Source organism: Heterodontus francisci, unplaced genomic scaffold, assembly GCF_036365525.1.
Source record: "Heterodontus francisci isolate sHetFra1 unplaced genomic scaffold, sHetFra1.hap1 HAP1_SCAFFOLD_78_2, whole genome shotgun sequence".
Taxonomy (NCBI): Eukaryota; Metazoa; Chordata; class Chondrichthyes; order Heterodontiformes; family Heterodontidae; genus Heterodontus; species Heterodontus francisci.
Window position 1 is genome coordinate 919,025 of NW_027142277.1, and position 14,602 is coordinate 933,626.

The window sequence follows — 14,602 nt, forward strand, 5'->3', positions numbered from 1 at the left end:
TGTTCAGTGTGTGGGGAAGGGGTTTCAGTGGGTGGGGAAGGAGCTTCAGACTGTGGGTAACGGTTTCAGTGTGTGGGGATGTGTTTCAGTGTGAGGGGATGGGGAATCAGTGTGTGGGGAATGTGTTTCAGTGTGTGGGGTAGGAGTTTCAGTGTGTGGGGAAGGATTTCAGTGTGTGGGGAAGGGGTTTCAGTGTGTGGGGAAGTGGTATCAGTGTGTGGGGAAGGGTTTAGCTGTGAGCGGAAGGCCTTTCATTGTGTGGGGAAGGGGTTTCAGTGTCTGGGGAAGGTGTTGCAGTGTGTGCGGAAGGGGTTTCAGTGTGTGGGGAAGGGGTTTCAATGTTTGGGGAAGGTGTTGCAATGTGTGTGGAAGGTGTTTCAGTGTGTGCGGAAGGGGATTCAGTGTATGGGGAAGGGGTTTCTGTGTGTGTGGAAGGTGTTTCTGTGTGTGCGGAAGGGGTTTCAGTGTGTGGGGAAGGTGATTCTGTGAGTGGGGATGTGTTCCAGTGTGTGCGGAAGGGGTTTCAGTGTGTGGGGAAGGGTTTCACTGTGTGCAGAAGGGGTTTCAGTGTGTGGGGAAGGGGTTTCAGTGTGTGGGGAAGGTGTTTCACAGTGTGGGAAAGGGGTTTCAGTGTGTGGGGATGGTGTTTCAGTGTGTGGGGATGTGTTTCAGTGTGTGGGGAAGGTGTTTCAGTGTGTGGGGAAGGGGTTTCAGTTTGTGGGGAAGGTGTTTCTGTGTGTGGGGATGTGTTTCAGTGTGTGGGGAAGGGTTTCAGTGTGTGGGGAAAGTGTTTCAGTGTGTGGGGATGGGTTTCAGTGTGTGGGGATGGGTTTCAGTGGGTGGGCATGGGTTTCAGTGCGTGGGGAAGGGTTTCAGTGTGTGCGGAAGGGGTTTCAGTGTGTGGGGAATGTGTTTCAGTGTGTGGGGTGTGGGTTTCAGTGTGTGGGGAAGGGGTTTCAGTGTGTGGGGAAGGGTTTCAGTGTGAGGTGATGGGGATTCAGTGTGTGGGGAAGGTGTTTCAGTGTGTGGGGAAGAGGTTTCAGTGTGTGGGGAAGGTGTTTCAGTGTGTGGGGAAGGGGCTTCAGAGTGTGGTTAACGGTTTCAGTGTGTGGGGATGTGTTTCAGTGTGAGTGGATGGGGAATAAGTGTGTGGGGAAGGTGTTTCAGTGTGTGGGGAAGGTGATTCAGTGTGTGGGGAAGGGGTTTCAGAGTGTGGGGAAGGGGTTTCAGTGTGTGGGGAAGGGGTTTCAGTGTGAGGGGAAGTGGTTTCAGTGTGTGGGGAATGGTTTCGCTCTGTGCGGAAGGGCTTTCATTGGTGGGTAAGGGGTTTCAGCTCCAGGGGAAGGTGTTGCAGTGTGTGCGGAAGGGGTTTCAGTGTGTTGCGAAGGGGTTTCAATGTTTGGGGAAGGTGTTTCAATGTGCGGGGAAGGGGTTTCAGTGTGTGTGGAAGGTGTTTCAGTGTGTGCGGAAGGGGTTTCAGTGTGTGGCGAAGGGGTTTCAGTGTGTGGGGAAGGTGTTTCACAGTGTGGGAAAGGGGTTTCAGTGTGTGGGGATGGTGTTTCAGTGTGTGGGGATGTGTTTCAGTGTGTGGGGAAGGTGTTTCAGTGTGTGGGGAAGGGGTTTCAGTTTGTGGGGAAGGTGTTTCTGTGTGTGGGGATGTGTTTCAGTGTGTGGGGAAGGGTTTCAGTGTGTGGGGAAGGTGTTTCAGTGTGTGGGGATGGGTTTCAGTGTGTGGGGATGGTTTTCAGTGTGTGGGCATGGGTTTCAGTGTGTGCGGAAGGGGTTTCAGTGTGTGTGGAAGGTGTTTCAGTGTGTGGGGATGTGTTTCTGTGTGTGGGGAAGGGGTTTCAGTGTGTGGGGAAGGGTTTCAGTGTGTGCGGAAGAGGTTTCAGTGTGTTGGTAAGGTGTTTCAGTTTGTGGGGAGTGGGTTTCAGTGTGTGGGGAAGGGGTTTCAGTGTGTGGGGAAGGGGTATCAGTGTTTGGGGAAGTTGTTTCAGTGTGTGGGGATGTGTTTTAGTGTGAGGGGATGGGGATTCAGTGATTCGGGAAGGTGTTTCAGTGTGTGGGGAAGGTGTTTCAGTGTGTGGGGAAGGGGTTTCAGTGTGTGGGGAAAGGTCTTCAGACTGTTGGTAACGGTTTCAGTGTGTGGGGATGTGTTCCAATGTGAGGGGTGGGGAATCAGTGTGTGGGGAAGGTGTTTCAGTGCCTGGGGAAGGTGTTTCAGTGTGTGGGGAAGGGGTTTCAGTGTGTGGGGAAGGGTTTCAGTGTGTGGGGAAGGTGTTTCAGTGTGTGGGGAGTGGGTTTCAGTGTGTGGGGAAGGGGTTTCAGTGTATGGGGATGGGTTTCAGTGTGAGGTGATGGGGATTCAGTGTGTGGGGAAGGTGTTTCAGTGTGTGGGGAAGGGGATTCAGTGTGTGGGGAAGAGGTTTCAGTGTGTGGGGACAGGGTTTCAGTGTGTGGGGAAGGGGTTTCAGTGTGTGGGGAATGGGTATCAGTGTTTGGAGAAGTTGTTCAGTGTGTGGGGAAGGGGTTTCAGTGGGTGGGGAAGGAGCTTCAGAGTGTGGGTAACGGTTTCAGTGTGTGGGGATGTGTTTCAGTGTGAGGGGATGGGGAATCAGTGTGTGGGGAATGTGTTTCAGTGTGTGGGGTAGGAGTTTCAGTGTGTGGGGAAGGATTTCAGTGTGTGGGGAAGGGGTTTCAGTGTGTGGGGAAGTGGTATCAGTGTGTGGGGAAGGGTTTAGCTGTGAGCGGAAGGCCTTTCATTGTGTGGGGAAGGGGTTTCAGTGTCTGGGGAAGGTGTTGCAGTGTGTGCGGAAGGGGTTTCAGTGTGTGGGGAAGGGGTTTCAATGTTTGGGGAAGGTGTTGCAATGTGTGTGGAAGGTGTTTCAGTGTGTGCGGAAGGGGATTCAGTGTATGGGGAAGGGGTTTCTGTGTGTGTGGAAGGTGTTTCTGTGTGTGCGGAAGGGGTTTCAGTGTGTGGGGAAGGTGATTCTGTGAGTGGGGATGTGTTCCAGTGTGTGCGGAAGGGGTTTCAGTGTGTGGGGAAGGGTTTCACTGTGTGCAGAAGGGGTTTCAGTGTGTGGGGAAGGGGTTTCAGTGTGTGGGGAAGGTGTTTCACAGTGTGGGAAAGGGGTTTCAGTGTGTGGGGATGGTGTTTCAGTGTGTGGGGATGTGTTTCAGTGTGTGGGGAAGGTGTTTCAGTGTGTGGGGAAGGGGTTTCAGTTTGTGGGGAAGGTGTTTCTGTGTGTGGGGATGTGTTTCAGTGTGTGGGGAAGGGTTTCAGTGTGTGGGGAAAGTGTTTCAGTGTGTGGGGATGGGTTTCAGTGTGTGGGGATGGGTTTCAGTGGGTGGGCATGGGTTTCAGTGCGTGGGGAAGGGTTTCAGTGTGTGCGGAAGGGGTTTCAGTGTGTGGGGAATGTGTTTCAGTGTGTGGGGTGTGGGTTTCAGTGTGTGGGGAAGGGGTTTCAGTGTGTGGGGAAGGGTTTCAGTGTGAGGTGATGGGGATTCAGTGTGTGGGGAAGGTGTTTCAGTGTGTGGGGAAGAGGTTTCAGTGTGTGGGGAAGGTGTTTCAGTGTGTGGGGAAGGGGCTTCAGAGTGTGGTTAACGGTTTCAGTGTGTGGGGATGTGTTTCAGTGTGAGTGGATGGGGAATAAGTGTGTGGGGAAGGTGTTTCAGTGTGTGGGGAAGGTGATTCAGTGTGTGGGGAAGGGGTTTCAGAGTGTGGGGAAGGGGTTTCAGTGTGTGGGGAAGGGGTTTCAGTGTGAGGGGAAGTGGTTTCAGTGTGTGGGGAATGGTTTCGCTCTGTGCGGAAGGGCTTTCATTGGTGGGTAAGGGGTTTCAGCTCCAGGGGAAGGTGTTGCAGTGTGTGCGGAAGGGGTTTCAGTGTGTTGCGAAGGGGTTTCAATGTTTGGGGAAGGTGTTTCAATGTGCGGGGAAGGGGTTTCAGTGTGTGTGGAAGGTGTTTCAGTGTGTGCGGAAGGGGTTTCAGTGTGTGGCGAAGGGGTTTCAATGTTTGGGGAAGGTGTTTCAATGTGTGTGGAAGGGGTTTCAGTGTGTGCGGAAGGGGATTCAATGTGTGGGGAAGGGGTTTCAGTGTGTGGGGAAGGTGTTTTTGTGAGTGGGGATGTGTTTCAGTGTGTGGGGAAGGGGTTTCAGTGTGTGGGGAAGGGTTTCACTGTGCGCAGAAGGGGTTTCAGTGTGTGGGGAAGGGGTTTCAGTGTGTGGGGAAGGTGTTTCACAGTGTGGGGAAGTTGTTTCAGTGTGTGGGGATGGGGTTTCAGTATGTGGGGATGTGTTTCAGTGTGTGTGGAAGGTGTTTAAGTGTGTGGGGAAGGGTTTCACTGTGTGCGGAAGGGGTTTCAGTGTGTGGGGAAGGGGATTCAGTGTGTGGGGAAGGTGTTTCAGTATGTGCGGAAGGGGTTTCAGTGTGTGGGGAAGTGGTTTCAGTGTGTGGGGAAGGTGTTTCAGTGTGTGCAGAAGGGGTTTCAGTGTGTGCGGACGGCGTTTCAGTGTGTGGGGAAGGGGTTTCAGTGTGTGGGGAAGCTTTTTCAATGTGTGGGGAAGGCGTTTCAGTGTGTGGGGAAGGGGTTTCAGTGTGTGAGGAAGTTGTTTCAGTGTGTGGGGAAGGTATTTCTGTGTGTGGGGAAGGTGTTTCAGTGTGTGGGGAAGGGGTTTCAGTTTGTGGGGAAGGTGTTTCTGTGTGTGGGGATTTTTTCAGTGTGTGGGGATGTGTTTCAGTGTGTGGGGATGGGTTTCAGTGTGTGGGGAAGGTGTTTCAGTGTGTGGGGATGGGTTTCAGTGTGTGGGGATGGTTTTCAGTGTGTGGGCATGGGTTTCAGTGTGTGCGGAAGGGGTTTCAGTGTGTGGGGAAGGTGTTTCAGTGTGTGGGGATGTGTTTCTGTGTGTGGGGAAGGGGTTTCAGTGTGTGGGGAAGGGCTTCAGTGTGTGCGGAAGAGGTTTCAGTGTGTTGGTAAGGTGTTTCAGTTTGTGGGGAGTGGGTTTCAGTGTGTGGGGAAGGGGTTTCAGTGTGTGGGGAAGGGGTATCAGTGTTTGGGGAAGTTGTTTCAGTGTGTGGGGATGTGTTTTAGTGTGAGGGGATGGGGATTCAGTGATTCGGGAAGGTGTTTCAGTGTGTGGGGAAGGTGTTTCAGTGTGTGGGGAAGGGGTTTCAGTGTGTGGGGAAGGGTCTTCAGACTGTTGGTAACGGTTTCAGTGTGTGGGGATGTGTTCCAATGTGAGGGGTGGGGAATCAGTGTGTGGGGAAGGTGTTTCAGTGCCTGGGGAAGGTGTTTCAGTGTGTGGGGAAGGGGTTTCAGTGTGTGGGGAAGGGTTTCAGTGTGTGCGGAAGGGGTTTCAGTGTGTGGGGAAGTGGTTTCAGTGTGTGGGGAAGGGTTTTGCTGTGTGCGGAAGGGCTTTCATTGTGTGGGGAACGGGTTTCAGTGTCTGGGGAAGGTGTTGCAGTGTGTGCGGAAGGGGTTTCAGTGTGTGGGGAAGGGGTTTCAATGTTTGGGGAAGGTGTTTCAATGTGTGCGGAAGGGGTTTCAGTGTGTCCAGAAGGGGATTCTGTGTGTGGGGAAGGGGTTTCAGTGTGTGTGGAAGGTGTTTCAGTGTGTGCGGAAGGGGTTTCAGTGTGTGGGGAAGGTGTTTTTGTGAATGGGGATGTGTTTCAGTGTGTGCGGAAGGGGTTTCAGTGTGTGGGGAAGGGTTTCACTGTGTGCGGAAGGGGTTTCAGTGTGTGGGGAAGGGGTTTCAGTGTGTGGGGAAGGTGTTTCACAGTGTGGGGAAGGTGTTTCAGTGTGTGAGGATGGGGTTTCAGTGTGTGGGTATGTGTTTCAGTGTGTGGGGAAGGTGTTTCAGTGTGTGGAGAAGGGTTTCACTGTGCGCGGAAGGGGTTTCAGTGTGTGAGGAAGGGGTTTCAGTGTGTGGGGAAGGTGTTTCAGTATGTGCGGAAGGGGTTTCAGTGGGTGGGGAAGGGGTTTCAGTGTCTGGGGAAGGTGATTCAGTGTGTGGGGAATGGGTTTCAGTATGTGCGGACGGCGTTTCAGTGTGTGGGGAAGGGGTTTCAGTGTGTGGGGAAGGGGCTTCAGAGTGTGGTTAACGGTTTCAGTGTGTGGGGATGTGTTTCAGTGTGAGTGGATGGGGAATAAGTGTGTGGGGAAGGTGTTTCAGTGTGTGGGGAAGGTGATTCAGTGTGTGGGGAAGGGGTTTCAGAGTGTGGGGAAGGGGTTTCAGTGTGTGGGGAAGGGGTTTCAGTGTGAGGGGAAGTGGTTTCAGTGTGTGGGGAATGGTTTCGCTCTGTGCGGAAGGGCTTTCATTGGTGCGTAAGGGGTTTCAGCTCCAGGGGAAGGTGTTGCAGTGTGTGCGGAAGGGGTTTCAGTGTGTTGCGAAGGGGTTTCAATGTTTGGGGAAGGTGTTTCAATGTGCGGGGAAGGGGTTTCAGTGTGTGTGGAAGGTGTTTCAGTGTGTGCGGAAGGGGTTTCAGTGTGTGGCGAAGGGGTTTCAATGTTTGGGGAAGGTGTTTCAATGTGTGTGGAAGGGGTTTCAGTGTGTGCGGAAGGGGATTCAATGTGTGGGGAAGGGGTTTCAGTGTGTGGGGAAGGTGTTTTTGTGAGTGGGGATGTGTTTCAGTGTGTGGGGAAGGGGTTTCAGTGTGTGGGGAAGGGTTTCACTGTGCGCAGAAGGGGTTTCAGTGTGTGGGGAAGGGGTTTCAGTGTGTGGGGAAGGTGTTTCACAGTGTGGGGAAGTTGTTTCAGTGTGTGGGGATGGGGTTTCAGTATGTGGGGATGTGTTTCAGTGTGTGTGGAAGGTGTTTAAGTGTGTGGGGAAGGGTTTCACTGTGTGCGGAAGGGGTTTCAGTGTGTGGGGAAGGGGATTCAGTGTGTGGGGAAGGTGTTTCAGTATGTGAGGAAGGGGTTTCAGTGTGTGGGGAAGTGGTTTCAGTGTGTGGGGAAGGTGTTTCAGTGTGTGCAGAAGGGGTTTCAGTGTGTGCGGACGGCGTTTCAGTGTGTGGGGAAGGGGTTTCAGTGTGTGGGGAAGCTTTTTCAATGTGTGGGGAAGGCGTTTCAGTGTGTGGGGAAGGTATTTCTGTGTGTGGGGAAGGTGTTTCAGTGTGTGGGGAAGGGGTTTCAGTTTGTGGGGAAGGTGTTTCAGTGTGTGGGGATTTTTTCAGTGTGTGGGGATGTGTTTCAGTGTGTGGGGATGGGTTTCAGTGTGTGGGGAAGGTGTTTCAGTGTGTGGGGATGGGTTTCAGTGTGTGGGGATGGTTTTCAGTGTGTGGGCATGGGTTTCAGTGTGTGCGGAAGGGGTTTCAGTGTGTGGGGAAGGTGTTTCAGTGTGTGGGGATGTGTTTCTGTGTGTGGGGAAGGGGTTTCAGTGTGTGGGGAAGGGCTTCAGTGTGTGCGGAAGAGGTTTCAGTGTGTTGGTAAGGTGTTTCAGTTTGTGGGGAGTGGGTTTCAGTGTGTGGGGAAGGGGTTTCAGTGTGTGGGGAAGGGGTATCAGTGTTTGGGGAAGTTGTTTCAGTGTGTGGGGATGTGTTTTAGTGTGAGGGGATGGGGATTCAGTGATTCGGGAAGGTGTTTCAGTGTGTGGGGAAGGTGTTTCAGTGTGTGGGGAAGGGGTTTCAGTGTGTGGGGAAGGGTCTTCAGACTGTTGGTAACGGTTTCAGTGTGTGGGGATGTGTTCCAATGTGAGGGGTGGGGAATCAGTGTGTGGGGAAGGTGTTTCAGTGCCTGGGGAAGGTGTTTCAGTGTGTGGGGAAGGGGTTTCAGTGTGTGGGGAAGGGTTTCAGTGTGTGCGGAAGGGGTTTCAGTGTGTGGGGAAGTGGTTTCAGTGTGTGGGGAAGGGTTTTGCTGTGTGCGGAAGGGCTTTCATTGTGTGGGGAACGGGTTTCAGTGTCTGGGGAAGGTGTTGCAGTGTGTGCGGAAGGGGTTTCAGTGTGTGGGGAAGGGGTTTCAATGTTTGGGGAAGGTGTTTCAATGTGTGCGGAAGGGGTTTCAGTGTGTCCAGAAGGGGATTCTGTGTGTGGGGAAGGGGTTTCAGTGTGTGTGGAAGGTGTTTCAGTGTGTGCGGATGGGGTTTCAGTGTGTGGGGAAGGTGTTTTTGTGAATGGGGATGTGTTTCAGTGTGTGCGGAAGGGGTTTCAGTGTGTGGGGAAGGGTTTCACTGTGTGCGGAAGGGGTTTCAGTGTGTGGGGAAGGGGTTTCAGTGTGTGGGGAAGGTGTTTCACAGTGTGGGGAAGGTGTTTCAGTGTGTGAGGATGGGGTTTCAGTGTGTGGGTATGTGTTTCAGTGTGTGGGGAAGGTGTTTCAGTGTGTGGAGAAGGGTTTCACTGTGCGCGGAAGGGGTTTCAGTGTGTGAGGAAGGGGTTTCAGTGTGTGGGGAAGGTGTTTCAGTATGTGCGGAAGGGGTTTCAGTGGGTGGGGAAGGGGTTTCAGTGTCTGGGGAAGGTGATTCAGTGTGTGCGGAATGGGTTTCAGTATGTGCGGACGGCGTTTCAGTGTGTGGGGAAGGGGTTTCAGTGTGTGAGGAAGTTGTTTCAGTGTGTGGGGAAGGTAATTCTGTGTGTGGGTAAGGTGTTTAAATGTGTGGGGAAGGTGTTTCAGTGTGTGGGAAAGGGGTTTCAGATTGTGGGGAAGGTGTTTCTGTGTGTGGGGATTTCTTTCAGTGTATGGGGATGTGTTTCAGTGTGTGGGAAAGGGTTTCAGTGTGTGGGGAAGGTGTTTCAGTGTGTGGGGATGGGATTCAGTGTGTGGTGATTGTTTTCAGTGTATGGGCATGGGTTTCAGTGTGTGCGGAAGGGGTTTCAGTGTGTGGGGAAGGTGTTTCAGTGTGTGGGGATGTGTTTCAGTGTGTGGGGAAGGGTTTTCAGTGTGTGGGGAAGGGGTTTCAGTGTGTGGGGGATGGGGTTTCCGTGTGTGGGGATGGGTTTCAATGTGTGGGGAAGGGGTATCAGTGTTTAGGGAAGTTGTTTCAGTGTGTGGGGATGTGTTTCAGTGTGAGGGGATGGGGATTCAGTGTGTGGGGAAGGTGTTTCAGTGTGTGGGGAAGGTGTTTCAGTGTGTGGGGAAGGGGTTACAGTGTGTGGGGAAGGGGTTTCAGTGTGTGGGGAAGGTGTTTCAGTGTGTGCGGAAGGGGCTTCAGAGTGTGGGTAACGGTTTCAGTGTGTGGGGAAGGGGTTTCAGTGTTTGGGGAACGGGTTGCAGAGTGTGGTGAAGGGGTATAAGTGTGTGGGGAAGGGGTTTCAGTGTGTGGGGGGATGTGTTTCAGTGTGTGGGGGGATGTGTTTCAGTGTGTGTGTGGAAGGGGTTTCAGTGTGTGGGGAAGTGGTTTCAGTGTGTGGGGAAGGGTTTCACTGTGTGCGGAAGGGGTTTCATTGTGTGGGGAAGGGGTTTCAGTTTGTGGGGAAGGTGTTTCAGTGTGTGCGGAAGCAGTTTCAGTGTGTGGGGAAGGGGTTTCAATGTTTGGGGAAGGTGTTTCAGTGTGTGCGGAAGGGGGTTCAGTGTATGGGGAAGGGGTTTCAGTGTGTGGGGAAGGTGTTTCACTGTGAGGGGAAGGTGTTTCAGTGTGTGTGGGGATGGATTTCAGTGTGTGGGGAAGGTGTTTCAGAGTGTGCTGAAGGGGTTTCAGTGTGTGGCGAAGAGGTTTCAGTGTGTGGGAAGAGGTTTCAGTGTGTGGGGAAGGTTTTCAGTGTGTTTATGGATTTCAGTGTGTGGAGATGGGTTTCAGTGTGTGGGGAATGGGTTACAGTGTGTGGGGAAGAGGTTTCAGTGTGTGGGGAAGGTGCTTCAGTGTGTGGGGAAGGTGTTTCACTGTGTGGGGAAGGTGTTTCACTGTGAGGGGAAGGTGTTTCAGTGTGTGTGGGGATGGATTTCAGTGTGTGGGGAAGGTGTTTCAGAGTGTGCGGAAGGGGTTTCAGTGTGTGGGGAAGGGGTTTCAGTGTCTGGGGAAGGTGTCTCAGTGTGTGGGGATGTGTTTCAGTGTGTGAGGAAGGGGGTTCAGTCTGTGGGGAAGAGGTTTCAGTGTGTGGCGAAGAGGTTTCATTGGGTGGGGAAGGGGTTTCAGTGTGTGGTGAAGGGGATTCAGTGGGTGGGGAAGAGGTTTCAGTGTGTGTGGAAGAGGTTTCAGTGTGTGGGGAGGAGGTTTCAGTGTGTGGGGAAGGGTTTCAGTCTTTGGCGAAGAGGTTTCAGTATGTGGGAAGAGGTTTCAGTGTGTGGGGAAGGTTTTCAGTGTGTTTATGGATTTCAGTGTGTGGAGATGGGTTTCAGTGTGTGGGGAATGGGTTACAGTGTGTGGGGAAGAGGTTTCAGTGTGTGGGGAAGGTGCTTCAGTGTGTGGGGAAGGGGTTTCAGTGTGTGGGGAAGGTGTTTCAGTCTGTGGGGAAGGGGTTTCAGAGTGTGGGTAACGGTTTCAGTGTGTGGGGAAGGGGTTTCAGTGAGTGGGGAAGGGGTTTCAGAGTGTGGGGCAGGGGTTGAAGTGGGGGGAAGGGGTTTCAGTGTCCGGGGAAGGGGTTTACGTGTGTGGGGAAGGGGTTTCAGTGTGTGGTGATGTGTTTCAGTGTGTGAGGAAGGGGTTTCAGTGTGTTGGGAAGTGTTTTCAGTGTGTGGGGAAGGGCTTCACTGTGTGTGGAAGGGGTTTAATTGTGTGGCGAAGGGGTTTCAGTGTCTGGGGAAGGTGTTGCAGTGTGTGCGGAAGGGGTTTCAGTGTCTGGGGAAGGGGTTTCAATGTTTGGGGAAGGTGTTTCAGTGTGTAGGGAAGGGGTTTCAGTGTGTGCGGAAGGGGATTCAGTGTGTGGGGAAGTGGTTTCAGTGTGTGGGGATGTTGTTTCAGAGTGTGCGGAAGGGGCTTCAGTGTGTGGGGAAGGGGTTTTTGTGAGTGGGGATGTGTTTCAGTGTGTGGGAAATGGGTTTCAGTTTGTGTGGAAGGGTTTCACTGAGTGCGGAAGGGGTTTCAGTGTGTGGGGAAGCGGTTTCAGTGTTTGGGGAAGGTGTTTCACAGTGTGCAGCAGGTGTTTCAGTGTGTGGGGATGGGGTTTCAGTGTGTGGGGATGTGTTTCAGTGTGTGGGGAAGGGGTTTCAGTGTGTCGGGATGTGTTTCAGTGTGTGGGGAAGCTGTTTCAGTGTGTGCGGAAGGGTTTCACTGTGTGCGGAAGGGGTTTCAGTGTGTGGGGAAGGGGTTTCAGTGTGTGGGGAAGGTGTTTCAGTATGTGCGGAAGGGGTTTCAGTGTGTGGGGAAGGGGTTTCAGTGTTTTGGGTAGGTGATTCAGTGTGTGCGGAAGGGGTTTCAGTGTGTGCGGACGGCGTTTCAGTGTGTGGGGAAGGGGTTTCAGTGTGTGGGGAAGGTGTTTCAGTCTGTGGGGAAGGGGTTTCAGAGTGTGGGTAACGGTTTCAGTGTGTGGGGAAGGGGTTTCAGTGAGTGGGGAAGGGGTTTCAGAGTGTGGGGCAGGGGTTGAAGTGGGGGGAAGGGGTTTCAGTGTCCGGGGAAGGGGTTTACGTGTGTGGGGAAGGGGTTTCAGTGTGTGGTGATGTGTTTCAGTGTGTGAGGAAGGGGTTTCAGTGTGTTGGGAAGTGTTTTCAGTGTGTGGGGAAGGGCTTCACTGTGTGTGGTCGGGGTTTAATTGTGTGACGAAGGGGTTTCAGTGTCTGGGGAAGGTGTTGCAGTGTGTGCGGAAGGGGTTTCAGTGTCTGGGGAAGGGGTTTCAATGTTTGGGGAAGGTGTTTCAGTGTGTAGGGAAGGGGTTTCAGTGTCTGCGGAAGGGGATTCAGTGTGTGGGGAAGTGGTTTCAGTCAGTGGGGATGTTGTTTCAGTGTGTGCGGAAGGGGCTTCAGTGTGTGGGGAAGGGGTTTTTGTGAGTGGGGATGTGTTTCAGTGTGTGGGAAATGGGTTTCAGTTTGTGTGGAAGGGTTTCACTGAGTGCGGAAGGGGTTTCAGTGTGTGGGGAAGCGGTTTCAGTGTTTGGGGAAGGTGTTTCACAGTGTGCAGAAGGTGTTTCAGTGTGTGGGGATGGGGTTTCAGTGTGTGGGGATGTGTTTCAGTGTGTGGGGAAGGGGTTTCAGTGTGTCGGGATGTGTTTCAGTGTGTGGGGAAGCTGTTTCAGTGTGTGGGGAAGGGTTTCACTGTGTGCGGAAGGGGTTTCAGTGTGTGGGGAAGGGGTTTCAGTGTGTGGAAAAGGTGTTTCAGTATGTGCGGAAGGGGTTTCAGTGTGTGGGGAAGGGGTTTCAGTGTTTTGGGTAGGTGATTCAGTGTGTGCGGAAGGGGTTTCAGTGTGTGCGGACGGCGTTTCAGTGTGTGGGGAAGGGGTTTCAGTGTGTGGGTAATTTTTTTCAGTGTGTGGGGAAGGTGTTTCAGTGTGTGGGGAAGGGGTTTCAGTGTGTGGGGAAGTTGTTTCAGTGTGTGGGGAAGGTCTTTCTGTGTGTGGGGAAGGTGTTTCAGTGTGTGGGGAAGGTGTTTCAGTGTGTGGGGAAGGGGTTTCAGTGTGTGGGGAAGGTGTTTCAGTGTGTGGGGAAGGTGTTTCAGTGTGTGGGGAAGGGGTTTCAGTGTGTGGGTAACGGTTTCAGTGTGTGGAGAAGGGATTTCAGTGTTTGGGGAACGGGTTTCAGAGTGTGGGGAAGGGTTTGAGAGAGGGGGAAGGGGTTTCATTGTGCGGGGAAGGGGTTTAAGTGTGTGGGGAAGGGGTTTCAGTGTGTGGGGATGTGTTTCAGTGTGTGAGGAAGGGATTTCAGTGTGTGGGGAAGTGGTTTCAGTGTGTGGGGAAGGGTTTCACTGTGTGCGGAAGGGGTTTCATTGTGTGGGGAAGGGGCTTCAGTGTGTGGGGAAGATGTTTAAGTGTGTGCGGAATGGTTTTCAGTGTGTGGGGAAGGGGTTTCAATGTTTGGGGAAGGTGTTTCAGTGTGTGCGGAAGGGGGTTCAGTGTATGGGGAAGGGGTTTCAGTGTGTGGGGACAGTGTTTCAGTGTGTGAGGGGATGGGATTCTGTGTGTGGGGAAGGTGTTTCACTGTGTGGGGAAGGGGTTTCATTGTGTGGCGAAGGGGTTTCAGTGTCTGGGGAAGGTGTTGCAGTGTGTGCGGAAGGGGTTTCAGTGTCTGGGGAAGGGGTTTCAATGTTTGGGGAAGGTGTTTCAGTGTGTAGGGAAGGGGTTTCAGTGTGTGCGGAAGGGGATTCAGTGTGTGGGGAAGTGGTTTCAGTGTGTGGGGAAGTTGTTTCAGTGTGTGCGGAAGGGGCTTCAGTGTGTGGGGAAGGGGTTTTTGTGAGTGGGGATGTGTTTCAGTTTGTGGGAAATGGGTTTCAGTTTGTGTGGAAGGGTTTCACTGTGTGCGGAAGGGGTTTCAGTGTGTGGGGAAGGGGTTTCAGTGTGTGGGGAAGGTGTTTCACAGTGTGCGGAAGGTGTTTCAGTGTGTGGGGATGGGGTTTCAGTGTGTGGGGATGTGTTGCAGTGTGTGGGGAAGGGGTTTCAGTGTGTGGGGATGTGTTTCAATGTGTGGGGAAGCTGTTTCAGAGTGTGGGGAAGGGTTTCACTGTGTGCGGAAGGGGTTTCAGTGTGTGGGGAAGGGGTTTCAGTGTGTGGGGAAGGTGTTTCAGTATGTGCGGAAGGGGTTTCAGTGTGTGGGGAAGGGGTTTCAGTGTTTTGGCTAGGTGATTCAGTGTGTGCGGAAGGGGTTTCAGTATGTGCGGACGGCGTTTCAGTGTGTGGGGAAGGGGTTTCAGTGTGTGGGGAAGGGGTTTCAGTGTGTGGGGAAGTTTTTTCAGTGTGTGGGGAAGGTGTTTCAGTGTGTGGGGAAGGGGTTTCAGTGTGTGGGGAAGTTGTTTCAGTGTGTGGGGAAGGTCTTTCTGTGTGTGGGGAAGGTGTTTCAGTGTGTGGGGAAGGTGTTTCAGTGTGTGGGGAAGGGGTTTCAGTGTGTGGGGAAGGGGTTTCAGTGTGTGGGGAAGGTGTTTCAGTGTGTGGGGAAGGGGTTTCAGAGTGTGGGTAACGGTTTCAGTGTGTGGAAAAGGGATTTCAGTGTTTGGGGAACTGGTTTCAGAGTGTGGGGAAGGGTTTGAGAGAGGGGGAAGGGGTTTCATTGTGCGGGGAAGGGGTTTAAGTGTGTGGGGAAGGGGTTTCAGTGTGTGGGGATGTGTTTCAGTGTGTGAGGAAGGGGTTTCAGTGTGTGGGGAAGTGGTTTCAGTGTGTGGGGAAGGGTTTCACTGTGTGCGGAAGGGGTTTCATTGTGTGGGGAAGGGGTTTCAGTGTGTGGGGAAGATGTTTAAGTGTGTGCGGAATGGATTTCAGTGTGTGCGGAAGGGGGTTCAGTGTATGGGGATGGGGTTTCAGTGTGCGGGGAAGGGGTTTCAGTGTGCGGGAAAGGTGTTTCAGTGTGTGGGGACTGTGTTTCAGTGTGTGAGGGGATGGGTTTCTGTGTGTGGGGAAGGTGTTTCACTGTGTGGGGAAGGTGTTTCAGTGTGTGGGGATGGGGTTTCAGTCTGTGGGGATGTGTTTCAGTGTGTGGGGAAGGGGTTTCAGTGTGTGGGGATGTGTTTCAGTGTGTGGGGAAGCTGTTTCAGTGTGTGGGGAAGGGTTTCACTGTGTGCGGAAGGGGTTTGAGTGTGTGGGGAAGGGGTTTCAGTGTGTGGG